This window comes from Thunnus thynnus, chromosome 17 (genome assembly GCF_963924715.1).
Source record: "Thunnus thynnus chromosome 17, fThuThy2.1, whole genome shotgun sequence".
NCBI lineage: Eukaryota > Metazoa > Chordata > Actinopteri > Scombriformes > Scombridae > Thunnus > Thunnus thynnus.
Window position 1 is genome coordinate 10,303,227 of NC_089533.1, and position 26,178 is coordinate 10,329,404.

General features: G+C 37.6%; 1 long non-coding RNA gene across 4 annotated transcripts; it reads right to left on the reverse strand.

The window, feature by feature from the left end:
• Positions 1-1,881: 1,881 nt before the first annotated feature.
• Positions 1,882-25,584, reverse strand: LOC137168095 (uncharacterized). Of its 4 annotated transcripts, XR_010924237.1 has the most exons (6): positions 25,333-25,584; positions 24,852-24,917; positions 24,635-24,730; positions 23,348-23,477; positions 22,898-22,989; positions 1,882-14,273 (listed from the first exon to the last, which is right to left on the reverse strand). It is a non-coding gene; the product is annotated as an uncharacterized lncRNA (long non-coding RNA). The 4 variants fall into 4 exon arrangements; XR_010924236.1 differs by lacking the exon at positions 22,898-22,989 and having other exon boundaries at positions 25,333-25,579; XR_010924234.1 differs by lacking the exons at positions 22,898-22,989; positions 23,348-23,477 and having other exon boundaries at positions 25,333-25,562.
• Positions 25,585-26,178: the final 594 nt, after the last annotated feature.

Consider the following 26,178-nt stretch of genomic DNA (forward strand, 5'->3'; position numbering starts at 1 on the left):
AAAGCCGGTTTTCTACAAAATGTTCTGGGCTGATCAGGCCTTTTTCTTTGGCACGCTGTATCACATACACCACCGGGGTAAAGGATGGAGATAATCACTGCAGCTTTGTATGCCTTACTCGCCTCCCCATTTTTAAAGGGCAGTGCTTAAGGATGCCTCACTGTGAAGACATGCACACAATCTACAATACCGAAAATAGATGGAACGTCTTGGAGCTTGACCTATACTGTACGTTTTGTGTTGTGATAAAAGGACATAAAGCTCTCTTTGCATATAAACAAGTCAAGTGCTGTGAGTGAGTTCAAGGGCAGGGGCAAATTCATAATCAATAACTGCTAAAGATCCTAATTTAGCACATTATTCATCTTGACTACTTTGCTCCATGGTTATTGATCGATGGACAATGTCGTTGAGATGACAGAGACGAATAGGTGAAATAAAAGGACTTATTAAACAAGGTGACAAAACCACTACTGGTCACTGGAGTCAATATGGAGGATCATCCTGTAACTCCTTGAAAAAAATAAATCACTTCATATTACTTCTACCTAGTTTGTGCATATTTTCAGTCTTCTCCCGTTATTTATTCACAAAGACTTATTGTAGAGACGTCTCAATTAATATTATCGATCTGTGATGTTGAGGGTTGGTCATTTTGGCCTCCACAGTACGGATGTCAATAAGCATCCATTTACAGCGGCATCCAGCAAATGGGGAAGGAATTCAATTTGCCAGCATTCATTCAAAACTATTTTGTTCTATGGTCTTGCTGACATCTACCATCAAGCAAAACCAATGTGGTGGAACCACAGACAGGCTGCAGGCTGACAGTGAATGCTCCCCCCATTATTGCAGGAACAGATCAATCCACATCCAGTATAGAGGGACTGCACACAATTTACTACAAATACTGTATTTATGTTTTTTAGGAAATGACTGCCTAATGGACATTTATAGTCAAATGTATTATATATATCAGGATAAACAGCCCGAGAGATTGATCATCTTGTTTTCAACAGCCCACATTTGTTTAAGGTACAGAATTCAGTCCGACACATTACATAGTGAACAGACAAGCATCCTCTGACTAAACAGGACGTATCCAAACCAACTGGGAACATGTTTCTGTGTGGGAATCCGTGCATGGTTGGATGCAGAAATTGCCTGTACTGTCATCTAAAACCATTTGATTTTCTGCTATACCACAGGCATAATTAGCCAGACTCTAATGGTTCTCCTGTTACAGTTCAGTCTTTTAATCCTGGCTGAAATACTGTACTGTATGTTCAAAGAAATATTTGAAAATTATGGAAACTTTGATTATTTGCTGTCTTACCACATAGAAGACAATATCCATATCTGTGCGTATTCAGTAAAGCAACTGGCTCAAGATGTGTTTATCTGTTTAAAGCCTCAATATTAAAGTTGAAACGACTAGTCATTTATCTAAAATTTAATCAGCAGCAATTTTTGATAATCGATTAATTGTTTCAAGTCAATTATACAGCAAAAAGGCAAAATACTTTCTAATTCAGACTTCTCTTTGTTATAATATTGTAAATATCTTTGGGTTTGGGACTGCTGGACTGCTGATAAAACAAGCAATCTGAAGATGTCATCTTCAGTTCTATATAAAATCATTTTCAGTTGCAGCCCTGCACAATATACAATAGTAGTAATGCTTTGGAACAGATAATACAATAACTAAAAAAGAATTTTATTCCAGAGATGTCACAGAAATGCATTTTGTGAACACAATGATTCACTCTTCTGCAAATTGCTTAAAACCAAGTTAAGAGAACTTGCAAATACAACATGCACAGATACTATGTGCTTCACTCAGGGTCAAAAAAACACCCTTGATGGACACTTTCACACAAGTGAAACTCACATCAAAACATATTTATTGACTCAGTTTTTTAACAATGTTGTATTTGACATTTAATCTAAATGTAAAGTATTAGCATTTTGACCATATAACAAATCATGTAATTGCAAACATATTGCAGCATTATTTTGCAACAGTGTAGTAAAATATGTGTTTATATATTATGCAAATACATTCTCCAGGCCAAAATATACTTTTATTGAACAGACATACACCAGTACCACTGTGTCATGTGAAAATGTGAAATGTTCCAGTATATTTCTGTTGTACACCTCCTGGTGATTGCAGTCGCTTGTGTTGCATCCACTGCACAAACAGATTGCAAACACAGAGCTGCTACTTTGTCAGTCTGGTATCTCTGTGATTACCATCTCCTACTCACACAGACTGAAGAGGAAGATGTAATATATTGACCTGTCTATGGGTGGCACTACATCAACATCCACAGCAGAGGAAAAAGTCCTGACTGCACACAGGTGACAGTAAATTCTGATCTTATATGTGCACACACACACACACACACACACACACACACACACATACATATCTATACAGTCTGTTTCCAGCATTTATTATCAAATCTGTTTGCAAGAACTAATCGTGTTGTATAGTAGCTCATTAAAAGCCATCAAACACTCCATTAAGCCACTTTGCAGCCCATATTTTCAAATGTCTAATGGCTTAAAGCATGGTTGATGTCTGATCTACTATAATTTATCATTAAGTTCTAAGGCCTTTAGGGAGCGGAGTGTCAGTGAACTGTGTAACATGACATTTTCTGTCCTCCAACTCCAGAGTCAGCAAGCATCTACCCTACTTAAGTGCCATTGAGCAAGACCCTGAACTCAACCAGCTGCTCTGTATTTGATTTGCTCTTCTCTGCACAGAAGGGGGCAAATGAGAAGAGAAAACTGCGCTATTATTATCACATAATTGTCACAGCTTTACTATCACTATTACGCAATGACACACAAAAATGGGTGAGTGTTTGCCCTCAAAGTGGCTTTCCACTAAAGTGATGTAATGACGCTATATGTGCAGAAATGTATGTTGCTCAAGGTCAGACGGCTAGCTGTCCTGTTTCAATCTCACAGATAGTGATGGCAGTACGTTAATCTCAGTTTTCCTCCGTTGGTTTTTAGTGTACAGTGCATGCATCAGGAATTTTAGCAGTGCTGTGGTGTGAGCATATACCCTCTAACCATGTAATCATGTTTAACATGTTCCACCTCTCATGGGCTATGTGTTAATGCACTGTACTTTGCATTATATAACTGTTGCATGAGGTACTTCTGGTCTGCTGTGCAAAGACCTCACAAAGTGATGGTGTAGCAAAGTAAGCAGCAGTCTAAAAGACTGATGTGTGGAGAGGTCTCTGTGAGCATTTATTTATATTGGCATCTGTATGACTGAATGTGAGGGCCTGGGATGTGGTTGCAGGGGTTATTTCGAGCTCAGCTTGCTCTGATCGGTGAATTGATTAGACGTGAATGAACCCCTGCAGAGGTCAATGAAATCAACACAAGGACAATTGAGCTCCTACTTCCAGCCCATCATTTTCAACCACATTTCTAACAATAGACCTCACTCAGTATAGTGAGCCTCTTTCCATTAATATGTGAAATTTTGTTTGATAATAATTAAAACAGGGCACAGTGTGAATTACACGTTGAGGAAAACGTTTTTAAAATGTTTCTATGATAATCACATTCTTGCCAGAATTTGAAAGTGTATATTGAATATTTAAAAAGGTAACTAATTAACACAGCCTGGCAGCCTGAAAGTAATTAACAATTTGATGGGATTCATGGCTATATTTGAAGAAACAGCTCCAGTAATAGATTGTAGAAACATTGATAATGACTCTGTATTACAAAGTGCCTCAAAGGGCACATATGTGTGTAGTTCAGCTAATCAACGATGATGATTTCGTTTAATGGTATTCATGAGTGTAGCTCTGCATGGCCCATTGTAAGCTGTGTGAGTGTGAAAGAACTTAAAAATCTCACTTAATTCTCAAATAAATCTATACACAAACATATAAAACACATGACAGCCATATATAACTAAATCACATATGACATAAGGAACTCTTTTTATGTGTATATTTGTATGTTTTGAATGTGGTCAAACATTACCACTCGAATATGTTCAAGGGATTTGGATGCAAAATGTTGAGGGGTTTTTTGATAGTTTGCATAACTTATAATTTAAGAAAAAGACTAAAAAAAGAATAAACAAAAAAAGTTTAGATAGATAGATAGATATGTGGCAATGCACAAACAATTTGATAATCATGTTTTATCTTTAGAATAGCTATTGAAAAGCAATGAGACAATTTCTATATGACCACATATTTGATATATTACAACAACAAAAATATCTCTGTATTAGCTAGGAAAACAAAGAGTTGTTCATCAATTCTACAAAAACTGCAAAGATAAAGTGTTAGTTGACAACTAAGTTGTAACTTCTCAAGGGAAAATGTTTATTTTCATTTTTGAAATTTAAAAGAAAGGTATTGTTCCTGTGAAACCTCCAAAATCCTCCAAATTTACAAAAGATATTCATTTTCTTTCTTTCTTTTTATTCTGCCTGTGAGGCAAACACAGAGATGACATAAAGTTTGCCACATCTTTCATCTCTCAGCTGAAAGTTTAGTCCACAAAGAAATGATCAAACATTTAAGTTTCTCACCTAGTCGGATAATCCACACCTCTCTGATTTTATCACTATCTAGTTTTGTTTATTCTGACAGTCTGTGGGCTACTTGGTCTGTTTTATAACAACACAACACATACATCCAGCGACTTTAGTATAAATATATTAATTGGTGTTTTAATTCACTGTACCCTCTATTTGACATGAGCCTTACTTAGAATAGACTATAAAACAGATTAATGTCTCTTTCCCTCTGAGACCAACAGATTCATCCTTTTTATTCTAATGAAATTTTGTGTTTGGCAGTGGACATTCCTCCACCCACAGGAAATGATGAATCAAAATCTAACAGCCTCTATCCACACAGTAAGTGAATGTTCTGTTAAGAGAGAGCTGTTCTCACTAACAAAATGTATGCTCAAAAGAGAAAAATATAACATAGCTGCAAGCCACAAACGGAGGGGTCGAGTCCAAATGTTCACAGATGAAAGTTTTTCAATAGTGGTGAAATATTCATGCGGTTGTGCTTACAGTGCAGGCAGCGATCTTTGTGATAACATTGATGTGAATGCAAAGTAAGCACAATGCCTGGGCTAGGAATCAAACTCAGACTCTCTTAGTGGGAGGAAATTATATTAAACAATGAGCTACAGTATCGTGCCAACCTCGAAACTTATTTTTTACCCAGTAATTGTGCCAATATATGTGTAGCTGATCTGACAAAACTTGAATTAAAAACCACACTGAGGGACGTACTTTGGCATGAGTGGCACGTCCTACTGCTCTGTTAATATAATTTTACAGTATGACTGAGCATTGTGATTTGTTGTTTTGCGTTTCAACCTTTATTTACCAAGTATAAACATAATTATGGTAACTGCTGTTGATGCCAATGTCACATACATGCTGGAAGATATATGAGGTTAATATGTTTATTGTTGTTCTGTGCATTAACATATAAAGTGTTCATACAAACAATTACCATGTTTTTTATGTCAAGAACTGTTTACAAAATTGATTAAACTTCATAGTAATTGTAATGTCAGTATCAATGCCACATACATAAATTGTCATATTAACCAATATTTATATTGTATTGCTGCCTGACAGTGATGCTCACATTACGCAGTGGAGAGTGAAAATTTAGGGTTCATTTGAAAATGTCAACCTTTTTTTCTGGTGTGTTCTTGTGCTAAGTAAAGTCCTGATATCCTGAACTATTTTATGGTGAGGTCGAGAGGAGAGACAATGAGTAAATATAGAATGAATGGTGTGAATTTGAGAACTCCTTGCAACAAGAAAAGAAAAAAAGAATAACAATGTCCTATGACCAAATCCTGTTAACAAGTCTTCTCGATAATGAGATGCACACATTTTGCACCTGAATTGGCACATGAGATTGGCTTGTTCTATTTTTAGCCACTTTGAGCATTTCAAATGGCCAATCAGTCCTATATTTGTTTGGCGACCATTATGGCTGCCCTTCTACCACAGTTCTAAGATTTGGAAAAATTGGCCAGGTAGTTTTGTTCCAACTGGAAATAATCCCTGCAGTGCCCCGAGGATGTTTGATTGGGCCAGTTTCTGCTCGTGGGCACACAGCATTTGAAAGTTGATCGGTTATATTACACAAAAGAAAGGATAAACCACAAAAGAGAGGGTAATAATAATCACAGATACTGTATTGAGTGACAACTACAATATATGATTGGTTGTGTTGTGAAGCAACGCCTGAATAAAGTGATATTTGTTCCTGGAATACCATACCATCGATACATTTTATACCTTTTGTCATTAATGTTTTCATTTCAGTCATTACAAAGATAGAAAAGGATGAGAAGAATTGCATATTTATAATGGTGTTTATATTCGACAAGAAGAGAAATTCAGAGTTTGCCCACCAAGGGGCTCCCTTCTCAAACACTGATATGACTATGCAAAGCAAGTACAATCCTTTGGAGCATGCTCAGTCACAGTGTGCTGTAGGTATGTTTATAGAAAAACCATAATCATGGCAGTGTGAATGGAAGGTCTGGCAAATAAGTTATATATTGCTGTAAAAATAGGTTTACTGATTTAACAGTGACACCAGCACAAAGATTGAGTAATATAATGAGTATAAGTTTGAGCATTTATCAAAATTGCATGAGATTCTGTATTTAGTGTGATAGAATTAGTTCTATTTTAATTTTCAATATTATGTCAAATTTACATATTGTCCTAACTGGCTCAGACAGTTACTGTTTTTCTGTCACACTGTCAGCCAGAAGCACAGTAACAGCACTCTTAACTAAATAGCTACTCTATTGTAAAAAATATCTACTGTAGAAACAGATAAATCAGTAAACTACTGTCTGCTGTCTTTGCATAACTGTCCCACAATTTACCAAACATGACTTCTTTTTAGTTTTAGCACTTAACTTCTACATGTATGTAGAGCGCATGTTATTATTCAAGCCATATCAGTGTATTCAATCACCAAATCTGATGCAAGGTCACATGGATAATATTCCACGTGTTTGTGCTCTGAAATCCAACTGTACAAACAGGCAAAACAATATGAAAAAAAACAGTTTTGCATGAGACCCACGTCCAACACTGACCTTTCTTGATTGAGTGTAATAGCATACAGAGCAAATGCAAAAAGGTCACTGGTAGAGACAGCTTTAATATTATAATTGGCACTTTTTTCCAGGGAGACAGCTCTCTTGCAAGGAGCTACACATACCAGAGAAAAGTCTTTTACATATTCAGGGCATAATGTTTGCGGCCCTGTCATATCCATGCAGTATGGTCTACCTGGTAAATCAGACAGACAAAATACTGTGATGTGACTAAAAGAATGAGCTATTGCAACGGAGATGTAGTGTAACTTGTTTTGTTTTTTTTGTGCGTTTGTACTCTGAGAGGTGCCTTTGTGTCTTTATTATTTGATTCTGTATAATAGTGAAGGATAGATTTTTCAGCTGAATGCCATTCTGCTGGAATATGCAAGAGGGGAAATAGTGCTAAAAGCATCAAATTACTATGCTTAGCCCGACATTTATAGAGGCAGCACATCTCCAACATGTTGCCTTTGTCATCTTCAGGAATAATCATCACCCATGCTCTTCTGCTCTATATAAGCTAATCAACAGAGAAAAATATTGTGTTCTGTGACTGTTAAGTACTTTCAAGTATTCTCTGACTGCCCTCTCCTTGTGCCATAATGATGAGCAAGTAGTCTGCCCAATTTAATCACTGTTATTCAGGCAGGTTAGGTTGGTACGTGGGCTACATTGTTAGGCCAGATCTGAAAATATAGAGTGAAGCACACAGCAGAAACATCTTTGTCCCTGCTCTGGCTTTGTTTACATCGTAATTGACTGGATCACAGACTTTGTCACACTGGAATGTCTGAGTTTTTTATTGAAGGGCAGACGGCTCTGCATTAATGCTACTGCTGTAAAGGTTTCTGTGATGTTTGTAAGACCAGTGAGAAGAGATGTGATAGAGTAAGAAAGAGATAAAACAATCTTGAAGGACATATACTTCAGTTCATCAATGTATCTATTGTATTTTACCTGTAGAATTGAGCCAGAGGTGAAGCAACTAATTAATTACATTAACTTAAGCACAGTAAGTACAATTTTAAGCTGCTTGTACTTTATTTGAGTATTTTTGTGCTTCTTTATACTTCTCCACATTTGAGATGGATTTATAAGACTTTTTACTCTGCAACATTTATAAGACAACTTACTAGTTATGTGCTTTTCGCATTAATATTTTACATTTAAAAAATAATATAGGAAGAGCTTATAAAATACAGTACATTAGCATATTTTTGGCTTGTGACCTCTTACAAAAAAGCTGTGTCAGATTTTGGCACCTTGTCATGTTTCAGATAGTTGTTCGCAGTTCTGCCAAAAAATTATTCCCCTCTACACTTCTCAGATGGCTTTCTTTCCATGGCTTAAATGACAGTTTGAGGCCCAATTTACCCAATATTTCACAAATGAACTAAAGATTCAGTCCAAAGTTGCATGCATTTAGACTCTTTAGAGATTAATTACCATTTCATGCTGCAAAAAGTTGTATGTATTCCATGATCTTTTCACATTTGTTATTGTGCTGCTTCTTGGTCACAAGCAGCATCTACAACAAAGTGGGGAGGGAGGCTCAGTAACATAAGGTGCATATACTGGGAATTGTGAGGTGCCCTTTCATAAATGCCTACTTTGACAGATGTCTTTTTTCGGTTTGGGGGATCAACATAAGGAACTTCTCACAGAACTCAAAATGGATCATGACTGGAATCCTTTTAAACTCAAATTAATACTCTTTTTAAAGAGGGATCAGTCATTTTTTAAATATATTTTAAAGGCCCATCTAGAGAAAACTAGCTCAGGCTATTAATGCCGTGGTATGTGGCATTAGTTCATGCTATATACTTGTCCCTATAGACATATGAAGTCTAAAAAAATGTGTAATAGAAATTAGTTTTTTATTCTTTTCTGCCACACTAAACATCTCACAACCTCCCAGATTTATGTTGTGACCCTTTGAAGGGGTCCAAGTCCTGGGTTGGAAACCACTGTACTAATCTACCTAACTGTAGACTAAATTGTTAAACTAGCTCCACCTTGACAAGCTACACAGTAAAATGCTGCATGTTTCAAATACTTTTGATACTTTTCATTTCAGCAGAATTTGAATGCAGGACTTTTACTTGCAGTGGAGTATACATTGTTGTATCAGTACTTTTACTAAAGTAAATTATAGGAATACATGTAGCCTACCAACACTGACGAATAACATGCTTTCAGTTTATTTGTGGTTTGCCATACTGAGCTTTAATTATGAATTTACATCTATAATGATAACATGAAACCCAAACACTTTTTTTTGTAAACAAGCAGGCTTGTCTGTGTGAGTTTGCTCCTGAGTATAGCTGCATTATAACAATGGCAACAGTAGGTGGAGTAATTAATTACAAAGAAGCTTAATAATAGGTTTAGCTCAATGGCTTATTTGTTCTGGGTTATGTAAATACAGTGCATTCTAATTAATGTAATTGGGTAAACAGGGAGAGATAATTGGGAAACATCACACAGCATGGCTGTGTGCTTTGGTTTATGAAAAGGTCACAATTATGGAATATAAACATGAATGCAGTATAATCATAAGTGAAGTACCTACAATTTGATTTTTGCCATACAAATTCCGACATACTGAACCCTTTGGAGATATTATGGAAATTAAAAGCTATTCACTGTGTGCAATAACTGTTGCACTTGTGATTCAGACCACAGTGTCATGCAGCACACTGTGGACAAATGGCATCATGACACCATCTGATAGATATGATCCAGTCTGCAGATGATTTGTTAATGATTGATGGGTGTGTCAGAGCACTCTGCAGTGAGTTCCCATCATAACTGCGCTGCTTCTGAGCTCAAGTCATCAAACCAGAATCAGTTACACTGCTAGAATTTCCATTGTTGAAAGTAATTTTTGTCTATTGTTGAGTATTGTTTTCAATACAGTGCAAATGATGATTTAACTCCTGATTCTAACACAAATAACAGTTTCAAGTGTCATTTTATAAGATTCTATGCAGCCATTTTCCTTATTCTGTCTTCTTTCAAGATACTGGCAATCATATCTACATAAAACTACTGGAAAAGAGTCTCTGTGTTCCCACACAGTGGTTCTTCAAGCTAAATATTAATTGATAATGCTAAAAAGCAGATTTTTAGCAAGTATAATGTTTACCATGTTCACATTCAGGGGATCACCACAGTTATTACAATTAATCTTGATTGTGACATTAAAGTCTGTTATATTTGAGATATTAAGCCTGGACCAAAGTGATCCAACCAATCACTGAGCATTAACTCAGCATTAAAGTATGAATATGGAGGAGGAAGAAAGAAATATTATATTCCAACACTCATTATCAAAACACATCTCAAATCTTCACATGCAAATGAACACCAAAGAAGATTAATCTGATGATCAGTGTGTAGAAATGATAAATGTCTCCATAAACTGATATATACCACTAGAGATGTCAGGACCAATACTGTGTGTAACAAATATGGTCTGTATGCACCTGTGAACCCCCCCATGCTTTCATCATTATAGCATTTAATGGCTCCCTCTCAGTAACACATTGACATTGTCCACCCAAGATCCTCTCCAAGATGGCTTGATTTACCAAACCCCTCGAAATGGAAAAAAATCTCATTGAGGAGACGGATTGCTGAGAGGGCTCTCCAGCAGGCCTATAAATCATTCTTTAATCAGAGCGCACTGAGAGTGAGGTTACACACTCAGACCCCACATTAGCACCACTGACTCTCAGCTGTCTATGGTTCTGCTCCTGCACTCTGCCTTCCAAACTCCTTCGGTGCTCCTTTGCCCTCCATCTTCTCTCATCCTCCACACTCCACAATACAAAGCAGTCATTTACCCAAACCTGAGAGGAATGTTGTTTGGGAAAATTAAATATTTGGGACACTGAAACACTGAGGTCTAAGTTGTCTAAATATTTGGACATCAACTGTTCCAGTCATTGCTTCGGATGCACAATTACAAAAAAAACTAGGTAGACTGATAGCTTTAATTTTATGGTGTTTTCAGCTACAAAACAAGCAAGCAATCAAGGAAGAGTTTTTGTATATTTGACTTCATATTTCAAAATCCCAATCCCCTGCTAGAAAAACTGAAAGAAAGCCTCCAAATAGTCAGCCCACCAAATATCGACCTTTGCACCAACCACAATCACGACTTAGCAAAACTAAACTGGTAATCCTTGGAGTGAACATTCAGGGATTACACTCCAATATTGGTGAGCTTGCCAGTTGGAGCGACTGGTAGTGGTATAGCAGTCTACTGTCTAGACAATCCATCTACCACAATCCATCCAAAGACCCTGAAGACGTCGAGCTCATGTGGTTCACTGTTGCTCTGAAGACCAGGAAGCTGCTGATAGGACCTGTATACCATCCTCCAAGTGCCTCCAATGAAGTCTTGGACTATCTTGACACTCATACCTTCTCAGTGGACAAGTTTGGCGCTCAGTCTGTAATGCTCATTAGTGAGTTTAATGTACATCATGAAGAGTGGCTTGGACGCTGCTGGACGACATGCCCTGCAACTTGCCAACTGCCTAGGACTAGATCAGATTGTCAGCAAACAAACCAGAGGAGACAATATCATAATTCTAATTCTATCAGACACCCCAGCAACCACAAGGGCCCTGGCACTAAAATCAAGTTCAGTGAGCAAATGGAAATTCTAGGACTATGCATTGACCAAAAACTCCAGCGGGCCAGCCATCAGTCTTACATCTGCAAATGTGCTGGACAATGTCTCAGAGCATTGCAGAAGTTGGCCAACAAGCTTGATCCTAGAAGCAGAGCTAACGTCTGCAAAACCCAGGTCAGGAGCATCATGGTATACTCCTGCCTTGCCTAGATGAATGCCTCACAAAGCACTCTTAGGTTACTAGAAATCATCCAGGAAAAGGCAATAAAGATGAGGTCTATGACCTAAAGGATTACACCATCACCAAGCTGAACCACCACAGAACAGTTGCTGCTTGTTCTTTTCAAGATGCACACTTCCAACTGTCCAGCAGACCTTAAAGCACTGCTACCCTCAGCTCATGTCTCAGCACAAACCACCCAGAGGTTACCACCAAGCCATGCCATGTCACTCCCCAGAGCTTGACAGGAGCTTTCTCCACTCTGCACTCTGTAACAACATGGAACAGCCTTCCCCCTGCAGTCGTCAGAGCCATCACATCAAGTAGTGTTCATGTCTTCAAGAAGAGCCTGAACAAACACCTCCTAAGCACAAAACTGCAATCAAAAAGCTAAAGGACTTTCAAATATATACCAGTCAGCCTCATATATATTCCTGAGTACATGCAGATCAGCGATAGGCCCTCTGAATGGTATTCATTAAGCTTGTATCTGTAAAAGCATAATAAAAAAGGAACAGACATCTCCACACAAGACAACAGGATATAAAGCTCAAACAATTCTCTAAATAGCAGGAAGAACATGATTCATTTAAATGAGTAAAGGTATCATCTGAGTTATTTAAAATAAGCTTTGAATGATGGTGCTGTTGTTAAAGATACTCAGTTAAAGAAAATTACATTTGGCATGAGTCATTTTCCCAAGTTTCATAATTCAATGGTTTATAACCCCAATAACAAGCCTTGTTTGCTGAAACCAGCCTGTTTAAATATGAAACACATACTGTTTGGCCTTCCTACTGTCAAAGACAGTCCAGTTAATATTTGTGAACTCTTTTACAAAGATAGAGGTCGCAAAAAGAGGTCACAGTTGTAAGATGAAAGTTTGTTGTGTTTGTACAAGCTCAAAGTCGCTCTGATTGTGAAAAATGATCAACTGCCTAAATGATGATGAATCTGTTTTTGGCAGCACCTGGAAGTTTATCAACATTCTCCTGACCAGATTCTTCATTTATATTATCAATCCATCTATTATTTTTTCATAATGTTTGTTCATGCTGTATTTCTGTAATTTTGCTTTATTGGTCTATTCTGTGCACACAACACTGATTGCAAGTCTGTCCATCCTAGGAGAGGGATCCCTCCTTTGTTATTCTTCCTGAGGTTTCTTCCATTTTCCCCCAGTTTTTTTAGGGAGTTTTTTTCCATATTTGAATCGAGGGTCTGTGGATAGAGAATGTTGTATTGCTGTACTGATTGTAAAGCCCAATGAGGCAAATTTGTGATTTCTGATACTAGGCTATACAAATAAAACTTGACTTGAATATAGAGTGAACAACAACAACAACGTAAAAACAGATGAAATGATGTGATTTGATGAAGAGCTTTCATTTCCTCATGAGAAGTCTAATAAGTCCATGATTAGCTTTTATTTGTTCTCAAGACAGTTATTGCCCTTTTGTTCACTCTGAACTTGACAGTGCCATCTTGTTTCATCTGTGCTCAACAATGGGCCAACAGGTTGGAGATTGCTATTATTCCAACACATAAATCATGCACATGTGCCCCTTTGTCTCTCCTGCTCGGAAAGTGATGTGTCATAATACTTCCCTCCCCTCATGGGTTCTGCTGTCACTAAACAAGGACACATTTCCAGGGACAGAGCACTCCAAATACACCTTTGTATTTAAAAGCACATACAGAATTTTCTAAAATCACATTTATCCTCTCACTCAGATGCTGCAGAACAGGAAACGTGATCTTTCCTTGTAGAAGAGAAAAGTTCTGGTTGTCAGATCTGCATTTGATGCATTGGATCTCCAATTGGCAATTGCAGACCAAGCTGAAGTTACACAAAAATATCAACTAATCTGAGGTGGTGAATGAGAATACATTTTTAGACAACCATTTCTTGTATTTTATAATAATAATTTTATAAACTTATGTAAGTATGATTCAACCATAATCATCTGTCTGAAGGCTGTTTTGGAGGAAAAGTGAAATATTAGCATCCTCATTGGGTTTGCTGTGTACCCACACTCACACATAGTCTGGTCACAGATGAGGAACTGCACCCAGTCATCATTGGATTTAAGTTCTTTCAACTCACTTCAAAAGCAGTCTTACACTGATAGTGTGGCAAAAATTCAAGCTTCAGTACAGGGACATCACAGCCAGCACACTCTGGATGTGTCAGTTCCATCACGTGGAGCCTCTTAGTTGTCATCTTCTTCAAATAGGATGTGTTCAGCTTGGCTAAGATAGGAATAGAAAACTATATTTCAGTCTGTGCATTAGGGCATCAAGTGCACTCAATTTGAGGGTCATGTATTGGACTTCATTCACATGCACTTCACTTGATTCCAGTTCCCCTTTAAAGGAGAAACAACTGCATGTTACAGTATATTCCCACAGAGTGAGCAGTAAAATATACATCACACTGTGCTTTTTGTGCTCCAGAACTGACAGTGCTATAAAGTAAATCATATTCAGTTGTAGTAAATACTCACTCTAGTGCTTGACTTACTACTTGGCCAAGCACTAGAGTGAGTACACATTGCATCCTTGTGTTGTGCAGAGCAATGTGTAATATTTTTAATGGTTGGATCCCCTTGAGACATGTTACACCTTTTCAGAACAACCGGTCTTACTTCAGTTGTTTGGCTGACTTGAGGCTACTTGATGGAAACAGCTCTAACTGTCATGAAGCCAGGCTGTTTAAGAGGAGAGTTGCCTTTTATATTTATGCTTTTATTCACAATTAGGCTATTATTAATATGTTTTAATCAGTAAACTGAGTTTTGAGATCTATAGTCCATTAATCAGAATGACTCCAGCATCTCCTCTTAGTTAAATGTTATATTTCTAAAACTTCTGCAGTTACGTTTTAAGAGCAATATGAAGGATACTGAGCTGGACTTTCATCACTCTGCACTCTGTACTGTAGACAGCACCAGATTGTACCATGCTGCCTGCTGTATGAGCGCAAACCTTATTTTACTGCCTCCAGAGCATGCATGGTAATTCCACTCTGCACAAATCCCAAAAGCCGTCCGCTGATAAATATCCTCAAGTTAACCTCTGCATAGCAGAGTGTAGAGTGTATGCACTGTGCTCATATCTCCTTCTTAGAGAATGTCCCTGTAGGCTTTTACTAAGTTGGGAGCACTGTTGGTTATATAGCGCACAACCTTGCCATTAGTCCCCTGTTTATTCTCTGTTTATTAAAACAAATTGGCAGTATGCCTTAGAGGTGTGGGATTTAGGCGCCTCCCTTGCTTCCAACATCCTTGAAAGGCAATGTCAATAATAATGTTGTTCTATGTTACAATGCTATACTAGACGCTGTTAAGCGAAGAGATGCTCCCGTCTTTGTTGTTCACACAAAAAATTACATAAAACAAACAAGGGGCTCACTCCTAAAGTCAGTCCTTCACAGTTCACAGGACACTGTACATAAAGAAAATACATAATAATTGCTGCATTATTTCTGAATGTCCAGGACTCTGTATCAATCTTTTGCCTGTATCAATCACTCATAGAAACAGTCAGCTACAAAAATGTTATTTCAGCACATAACGGCTATAGCTGTATTACCTCACCACTTATGGCAGGTGAGGAGGAAGCAACTTTGCAGGTTGTGTTTACAGATCAACAGGAGCAGACTACAATATGCCTTTAGGTTTTGCTTGCCGAGTTAATCGATCTCATTGTGCTATGGTCAACAATTCTTCAAATTAATAGTTAAATGACACAACATATTGCTTGTCCATGTCCTCCAGAGTGCTACTGACATGAAGACATAATTTGTCTGTTCCTTTCACAACTGTTGCAAATCACTGTTTTGGTAAATTAAACTGTTTTCTGATCTGGAATTGCTATGGTTAACGTTTGGTTAAGTTTAGGGTTAGGAAAATATCATGGTTTGAGTTAAAATGACTTTGTTAAGGTTAGTCTTCTTCAGTCTTTACTGCTTGGGAAGCGATCGTGGTCATACAGTGGTTAAAGACCTGACTGTAACGACCGGTCACTTGTCCTTAGAAGAACTTCCAACCTGCATTATAACTTTTGTTTGCCATGCTGTCTTTGCCAGACCCCAGAGGTGTAGGCTTAGCACACAAAAAGGAGAAATCAAATATGCATTCCCTTCAATTCATAATTAAATCTACTGTATAACATTTGCTTATGTTAAATAATTCATTCATATCACTGATGTGCCCTACATCAGCTAACAAGTAGCAAATGGGGGAAGAGCAAACTCTCGCATTCCCACAATAAGCTGCAAGACATTTTCACAAAAAATAGATTCACACTGGGCTTTTATGACCAAATAAAAGCTGTTTTGCTAAACAGTCTAGTACTGTATACTTTGTAAAGAGTTTGTAGACATGGTCAACATGTTGGTGGTTGTGTATTCAGCTGTATTTTATTTATTAATCGTCATTCTAAATCAACTTAAAATGTGGTAATAAAAGAAGTGACATTGCCCTTCTTAATAGCAGCTTAATTAGCTGATATGGCAGCTTGTTGTTGTTTTCCGTAATGGATGATAATGAATAACAATTAACTTGAAGGAAGAGGCATCCTTAACATGACTTTATTTTTCCTTTGTATTTTCATTTTGCTTTTGTTGGTTGTGTTTTGCAGTTTCTGCTTTGCTTTTGGCTTCCACTTTTGCTGTGGCATAAAAAAAGCACAGGACCAGCACTTTTGAGAACAAAACAAACACACAAGTGGAAATAAATCTGACACTTCTGATCTTGTGGTCCTGAAAGGTCTTTCCCAGAGCCAAATTGTAGCACTTAACTGTTTTGTCTACCATGCAAAAAGTATAACAAATCACCAAATCATTCTGTTCTGTTTCTGCAGCATCCCTGAGCCTTGTTCTTTGTATTCTGAATCTCCACCCCTGTGACACTGGTGCAGGGAAAGTTGATGAATGATTGAAGCCCCCCCCACTCCACACACACACACACACACACACCCTCACCCCCCTATTTTTTCATTCTTCTATGTGGTGGCAACACTATCTCCTCTGACAGACCCTGGCTGTGTGTGGAGTTTCCCTCAGCAATGCAGAATTGGTAACAGAGTCAGCCCTCTGTGAAAAGACAAACTAGGCAGAAAATTGAACACCTCCATCAGTATTTGCAACAATCACTTTGTTTAAATGAAATATTTATGTATCTGCAGATTGTGTATGTGGTGCCATATCTACCTTCCTATAAACATACAGGGTTCAGCTGGTGAACATAGTGTGATTTCAATGATATGTTAAAAAAGCAGCAAAATCAATGCTATTCTATTAAATTATTCCAATGCCTGTGTTAAGACCACAGAGATTGTTTCTACTATGCGTTTCCATGGTCACTGCCAAGCACCTTCCCTTTCAAATCCTCTCCCAAATCCCGATAAGAACATTAATTGAGACGAGATTCCTGGAGGATAAAGGCGTCGGGTCTGCATGGATGGCAGCAAATGAGATCTGAATATGTAGTGAGGACCAAAAAGGATTTAAATATAAATTATGAATACGGCAGAAATTCAAAGTGCTCTAAAAATTCTCCCTCACGCTTCAATAATAGATATGGTTTAGTGCTCTGCTGATCCATATGGGATCCACATTTATACACTGGTGTTTGTGAGTGTAATGCAAAATAATCTGCTCCTTTATTGAATGAAACAGATGAAATTTCCAGTATTGTTTGGCTTTTGCTGCTAAGTGAATGTGAATTCATAATGTTGCATTTGATTCTTCAAGCTCAGCCTCTACATTATTGTTTGGTACACTAACTAATGTTCACTTAAGGTGTGCCACCTGTTTTGTTTTCGGAGGTGTGAAACATCTTCTAGTGCCAAACATCTACATGATTGGATAAAACAACACATTTATGCAATACATCTGAACTAAACAAAGTTTATCACAGCCTATCTTGAGCAGTGAATCCAGTGCTTTGAGTGTTACCTTTCTCTGTGATATACGCTAACAAACACTTTCTCAAACAAATACTGATAGCTGAGCTCTCACTTCTGTTTTCACAGTGGGGAGCCCTGTAAAAGCAGAGCTGCTTCTTCCTGCACTGACAGCACTCGTATGCTGAGATGTCTGACTGATGAACTGCAAGACTCCTCAGGAAAAATCTAAATTACTGTTAAGGACGAGAGGGCTGGAGGGGAGTCAGTATCAGGTATTTTAAAAATTAATCCGTGAATACAGGCAAGTAGGTACTCTGCCCACACCAGTCTTTACAGATGAAATACACAGTATTTTGGATGGGAGATGATTAGTAGATGTGCAGCAACATATGTAAGGTCATTCTCCTGAAATTCTTTTTGTCATTATGGACATGCGATTATGGTTACTATACTATGGCACCTATATACTGTCTATACCACCTGTTCATACTGCTGCTTTCCTGGAATCTGTTGTAGGACAGATCTTTTAGTCTTTTGTGGGCTACCTGTTAACCTGAGGTAAACAGCAGAATCCAAACATGATCTGTTTGCTGTGTTTAGGTCCACTGAGAGAATGTCAGATGGCACATTGCATCGTAGAATCATTTCTCCAATGACATGCAAAAATGGACAAACTGGGCATGAAACTTTGGACAGGAAGAAATGTATGTGAACACGGTTAGCTGGAGCTGCTGCAGAGAGTTCAGAGGCAAACTAACAATTAGCCAAGCTGCTACACTGAAAATACTGCAATGGACATTAAAACAAAGGAAAAAATAGTCATCAGTCAACATGAGGAGGAACAACTATTTGCTTTTGTTATTCTAGATTTAAAAAAAGTGTTACAGTTGGTTCTGTCTGGTTCTGTCTGGTTGATCAACAGCCAGTCTAGGAACGATTTGCTCCCCTCTCTCAAACTGCCATTATGACCAACAATCTGATTGCAACTCAGCTAAACTCCAGCTGAGTTTGGGCAAAACAACATTATTTTTCTTTTAATCAAAACTGATGGTATAATGACAGTAGTCCATAGCAAAATATCGGACTCTAAAATAGGATTACAGTACCTATTTATTTACAAAACATATTTCAAAATATGCCAAAAAAGAGGAGATGTGGAAATCAGTCTAAACCAGGAGGCAGGAGCTTTGGGCTCAGCTGCTCCCTGTTGATTGATATGACAGCCCTGCCTACAAATACCTACATCACCATCTACAACAAGTAAACCCAAGCAGGGCCATCACAATGGTGCATTGATTGTAGTAGCATTGGTACACATAGCTACTGTTATAAATGACTGCAGTCCTGTGTTCTATTCAGGTAATTCTCAGATGATGTTCAAAGTGTTGGTTTTGATGTACATTATATACAATGGTAAAAAAAAAGTGTGCTCAACAGTCTGTACGTACTGTAGTGTAATGCAATGGGTTTGAACCATGGATGTACTGGTTTTCACCACACTTTGTTGAGATGAAAATATCATTCAAAATGTTGCAAAATAATAGTGCAAAAATGTTTAGCAGTGAATGCATCCCTAAAAACGTCATGCACAAAGTAATTTCTTGAGTCACACCAATACCATATTTTGTTTTTATGAGGATATGAGGTTAAGAGGTTTGTTATACAGCACTGCTCTGTAGGTCCATTTAATTCCAGGGTGTTTACTTTTGCCTGTGGGAGTGATGTGCTTAAACCAGTTGACATTGATCCAATACAATAACATCACACCGTACTTGTGTTTACTCTGTGGTTTATGTCCTTCAGAAATAAATTTCTGAAGGACATAAATTTGTTCCATGACATTTTGTACAATAACATGGGATTAACTGTAAATCTAGTGCAGGATTTTATCATTTTAAATACTTTATTTGTAGGAGAACAATTTAATTTCCACACACTGACAGCAGTCATTCAAAAGAACATACTTATAATTTTTCTTCTTCATGTTTTTTCCTGCTCAGAATGCCAGTTTGAGAGACTAATTGGTTGAAAAGTGTGGAGAACTTATAAATGCTTCACACAATATTCTGTGCATGCGGTCACATCAGCCTGTGTGAAAATTAAACACTCTGCAGTTTTGCTTGAAGCATAATATCACCAAATTAAATATTCCCATCTCTGTCGGACACAATATGCCGCAGGACATTCCAATCAATATTTGTCAGTGTTAATTCTCTCCCAAGGCCATGAACGAGACAACGGAAACTAAAACGTGAGAGGTAGCAACAGGTGACATCTAAAGTTGCAGCACATTGTTGAACCAAATTTGACATCTTTGTCACAATGCTGGTTATTGACTTCGACAGGGAGGAGAGGAGTTCAATTTAATATATTGATAACAAGGTGTTCTCCCAGCCAACTAACAGCAACAAGTTTGTTTGCACAGATACAGGCTTGTTGTGTCCGTGTCATCAACAGTGTTTTCTTCCTGTTTCCCAGTCTGAGACTATTCAATGATTCAGGGTCCCGCTGAGGGATAGTTCTCATTTTGTTTGGATTCAGGATTGTTGAGCCTCAGAATAACAGCAGGAGTCGGGTACTCCCTGTTTATGTGCTTTCAACGGGTGCTAGCCATCCAGAATAAAGAATCTGCGGAGATGCAATCAAAGAAAATGAATCTGAGAGCCACTGAAAGGACATGGAAATCCACTTCACAGCCATCAATCGACTCGTGTTGCATTTAGGCAACAGAAACAGGGGTGTAGCCTTGTATGCACGGTGATCAATTACATGCCGAAGCAACCCTTTGTCTGTGTCAATGAAACCCAAATAAAACACACTAAATCCATCAGCTGTGTAGGTTGTCTCAATCAATAAGAAGTTGTGTTCAGAGCTGCTCGGAGCAAATAAATTGCTTCATTTTTAACAACACTCATGTCCTTCTCTGATAGCAGCTATCCATCATCCATCAAAGAGGTGTTGCAAGAAAATCGAGGGGATGTAAATCAGTCAGACACGAAGGTTTTTTAATTGTAGGGACACTGTGGATAATATACAGTACAGTATAGAGAGAGCCACTGTATCACTTAATCACTGGAATAACCTGAGATCAATGATTCCTATTTTAAAAATCATTTTATCTTGGTAAATTACTTAATAAAACAAGCTACAGCTGCTTAAAATCAATGCTGCTTGACAAAATAAATCAGGAGTGGAAGGATCACAGCAACCAGACTCCTGTGTTTCTAATATTTTTGCTTAATTTGACTTTTTGGATAACTCCTGACAGTTAAGACTCTTTTTTACCTGGTGGCAGCCAATCAGTGGGTGTTGACTTTACCCTACATGCAAGAGATTCAGAAATATTTGCTGTATTCAGGAAACTGCTGAGTCCTGTCAAAGCCAACTGTGTGATAATTAGACGATTTTGTCAAATAGTGAGACGCTCGGCGGATGGCAGAGAGGGTGGCATTTCTTAACCGTGTCCCCTTTTTGTGAAGAAACAAAAAAAAAAGCAATGCATCAGAATAGTTTTGATTTAAACAACATGGGCAAAATGTCAGCAGCAATTAGCTGACACCGTAGTTGGCGAGGAGAGAGGGAACCTGCTGTTCAATGGCCTTTAGTCAGTGCTCTGCTTTTGTTCTTGTTGTCTTTGCTCAGTAAATCAGCAACAAACATAAAGAAAAAGGCGAAAAAGAACTATTAGTAATAGTGACTAGTGGCAGTAAAAGCTGGTTTCAATTGAAGAACTAAAGTAAGATGTGAGAAAAATCTTGAAACATGATGCTGATTTTGCTATCTGAAGTTCAGCATGCTACAGGTAGACACGTAGGTACACATTTCATCATGCACTAGTTCAGGCATTTATAATCATCAAATGGCATCTTGGTATGCTTTCCTGTAATGTAAAGTGCAGAGGGGAATTCTGATAGCGCAGAGCCTTTAGAGTTCTGCTTAAGGGAAAAACAGTGTGCACTCGTACACCATGCAGCCAGTATGGTAGAAGTCACATATTTTAATTATATATTGTATCTTATTCAGTGTTTCAAGAAAGTCAGCAACTTTTCTTTCATGTTAATCATGAATAGTTTCCTCCTGCCAAGCAAGTGGAAAGCTCTAGCAGACTTGTTAATTAAGTAATAGAAATATAAAATATAACTGAAAATATATTAAATCGATGAATAATTATGAGTGTGCTGACAATTCAGTGTCATTTTTCTGTTCTTAAAACACCTACCTGCAGAGAATTAACCTCTATATATCATTCCGACATTAATCTTGATGGTATAGCATAGCTGTAATAAAGCAGGACCGTTAGTCTGAAAACTGCTTTATTTTACTGCCCTCTAAGTTTTCATTCTGTCGGTCTTTGGGTCCAGTTTTAATTACATAAAATGTGCAGGAGTGACTGATGGTATAAAAAGACAATTCTCAACTAAAACACGTACAGCACTGCCTCATGTTTCCACTGGAATCAGCAACAATCTCACTCTGCTAAGACATTTTGATGAACTTGGTTTGTTCAGTAGTTGTATAACAGTGTTTTGGATTCAGCAGAGGGGAATAATCATCGAGGATACAGTACTTATGTTTGTTCTCAAAGAAACATTAGTGCAGTCTCAAAGCAACAAAACATTACTGTAATTCCCTATTGTATATTCACTTTGTGACTCTTACTCCCTGCTCTTCTCCCTGAACAATCATTTCCTAACTAGTCCAATCAGAAAGCACAGTTCTGCATATTCAGCACAGACTGTAATTCCTAACTTAATAATAAATGCATCTTAAAGTCGACTAATAAGTGTCTCTGTTTTAATAAAGATAGAAGTTTGACAAAGTTTTTCAGCATGACTCTCCAACAAATTTCTGAAACTTTAGATTGTCTTTTAGCTGTCCGTTTTTGACTTTTACAGCATTGTGTTAGTTTTTGACAAGCATGTGTGGTATAGCTTTGTTTTAATGACTTGCACTCTCTGTCTTACTGTTCACTGGATGTTTTTCTTAGTTTGAAGGAGGATTGTGAAGATACACAGCGAGTGCTGTCGATCTGGTTTGCCATCAGACAGATAGGAATCTGCAGAAAACATCGGGTGGGTGTTTACCACAAATAAAGATGACACATTTTACTGTATAACCTGAATTCTTTCTTTCTTTCTTTTTTTTAAGAAACATTAGTTATAGTCCTTACGCTGGCATCTTTCTCAAGTTTATCTACAAAATTGCAGCCTACAGTGCGCCACATAATTTAGCTGTATAGTGTCAGGTTTTCCACAGAGTGGGTGGAATAACTGAATGCTGTCAAGTCCTGATATCATAGTGATACTGTGAACCTAATCTCTGAATAGCATGAAACTAAATGAAAAAAGTAAGATATCCTGATATCCTTGGCATTATAGGACAACGGCAAGAAGAAAGGGAAGGTGTTTCATTACCACAGGGTGCTCTGCTGTGCTGCTGTGCAAGGTTGGTTATTCTCAGTGGTTTATATGAACTTAAAAGCGAAAGATTATTTGAATCCCCATTCGGTGCCCTAGGCGAGCTTCACTCCAGCCCCCCGTCCCTCTGAAAAATTATAAGGATAAATAAATGAATACAAGTGCAGCAATGGTTCTAAAGACACAAATATGCTTTTCATTTAGTACAATATTTATTTAAACAAATCTAATTACAATAACAATATATGATATCATATACTGTATATATGTCTATCAGATGTGAAGGCCAGTCAGCAGGATCAGCTGAAAGTGGCTCATCTGTCTCAGCAGCAGCAGGTGTGTGCAGCTCCAAAGGCTGGGCAGAGGACACTAGTGATATGTCAGTCACGAGCCGGCTCCTTTAAGTGAACGATGGGAGTCGGCTCCCGTCTGATTTCTTTTTTCTTTCTTTCTTTCTTTTTTTTGTAAATGAATACAACACAGAATAATAGGATGATCTTTTCGCCACACCGCACGGCAACGTGCACTCCACGCACTGACTGAATGTTGTGTTGATGTGCATGCGACCAATCACGTGTGATGACAGACAGAGATCTCAGGTTAAAAGCAGGCAGGGGGGCCGACAATCTTCAGTTCTGAGGGACTGTAGCTGGCCTGTGTTGTTTTCTCTTTGATATACCCATTTCATTTAGCATTTTTATCACTGGCCTGACACTGTTTTGGATAGTTCCCTATGAATTAAAACATTCAATACACGTGCGATAGTGTTTGATGTTTTTACATTATTTAAGGTTTTTATACCAAGCGCAATGTAAAATTATGATATTATGGAAATTATAAGGTTTAGTATAATAACATTGAATAATTTAAGTGATATATCTGCACACATATCAATCATAGGTCAAAACATTGCTCAATTTGGCTGAATTATAAAAGTGATACTAAATGAAGAGCCATTTGGGAGCAAAAAGAGTCGGCTCTTATTGCTGAGTGGAGCAAAACGATCTGGCTCACTAAAAAGAGCCGGAATTCCCTTCACTAAAGGAGGCTGCATCTGGTGCTCCTGCACGGCAGATAATACACTTATTACACTTATTCTCACGTCATGTCCACACAAGCTTCACACTTGAATACAGGTCGTAATATATTCTTTTATAAGGAATTTATTTGAATCAACTGATTGAGGCAAATGTATGGAGTGTGTATACAATTACAGTTATACAAATGATATGGCTATTAAACAAAATGAGTTGTGCATATGTTTGTACTCATGTATTCACACACCTGAGAAAAGTGACGATGTGAAATCTGTGGTCAGTGTTGTGCTCTCATCATCAAAAGAAGATATAGCCAACTGTTGAGATGTTTCTTGAAGTGGTTCTATAGATATATAGAGGAAACAGGAACAAGTTCATTGATTAGATTGTATATAGCATTACATGTATTTACAATAGATTATTTACCACATAAATGTCTAAATTGATATGTTGCACTCACTCACCTGGAGAAATATTTGGGCCTCTACCAGTTGTGACAGATGGTGACTGTAGATGTTTTAAAAGTGCATCTGAAAATGACATAAAAGACACTGTGGTAAGCTAACATAGCTAGCTAACTTAGCTTACATCAATATTAAATGCTGAGCTCATGCTAGCTAGCTAACCTAGCAGGCTAACAGCTAACGTTAGCAACTAACGTTAGCTTGTAGACATAAACCATAGACTGTAAAAATCATGAACGTAGCCACCATGACGTTACCCATTGGTTTGTGGATTTGCTTTTTGAAGCCTCGAGTTTTGCATTTTGACCGTCACCATCTTAGATTTTTGGAGCCAGAAGTGATGAGAAGTGACCATATTTGGACGAGGGGCTGGCGCTGACCCTGACACTAGCTGCTAGCTTGTTTAGCACAGAACATTTACAGTCTATGGTTAATTGTGATTATGCTAATATTTAAGACTACTGAAACAAATTGTACTTACTAGAAAAACTGAACACCCGACTCCTTAGAAGATCTTTTAGTACAACCAAACACTGAACTGAAAACACACTGAAATAGTGACGGCTACGATTACACCACCTTGTGAATCTGGGGTCACGCCATGGTTACGTTACCTAACCAACCTTGTCGCAAACGTAGCCATGTCCTGAATCATACCCTGCTTTATCATCAAATTTAAATAAAATGGGACCAGTATTTACAAAATGAACATCATGCTGTATTGAAGGAGACTTGAAACCAGAAATTGAGACCATAAACTCATTAGGAAAAGTGGTTTAGTTTGTTGCAAATGCCAGACATATATTTATGACACACCATACTTGGTTAGATTATAAATGCGGGTTTTCATACCAAAATACTTTATCTTATGTAGATAGTAATAGTAATAGTTCTATACTATTTAAAATGAACTTACCCTACATGATTAGTTTTGAAGTATATTCTTTTTTTTCTTACTGCATGCAAAATGGCTACCATGATGTCATTTTGTTTATGCTTTTGGAAGTAAATGCTAATGTACATTTTAAGTCACACATAATATGTACAAAAATATATACAGTGTATCAGCAGGGTTGTGCAGAGTTGTGGTGTAATAGTTACACATTCTGATAAACAAATGTTAGTTTTGTACAAGTGAAAATAATTGACTTAGGGCTGCATGTTTATACAAGAGAAATGCAAATTTAGCTTTAATCTCATATAAATATAAAAGTATATACGGTGTATCAGCAGAAACAATAAATGCTAATTTACATTTTAATTCACACATTATGGACAAAAACTATATTCAGTGTATCAGCAGAAACAATAAATGCTAATTTACATT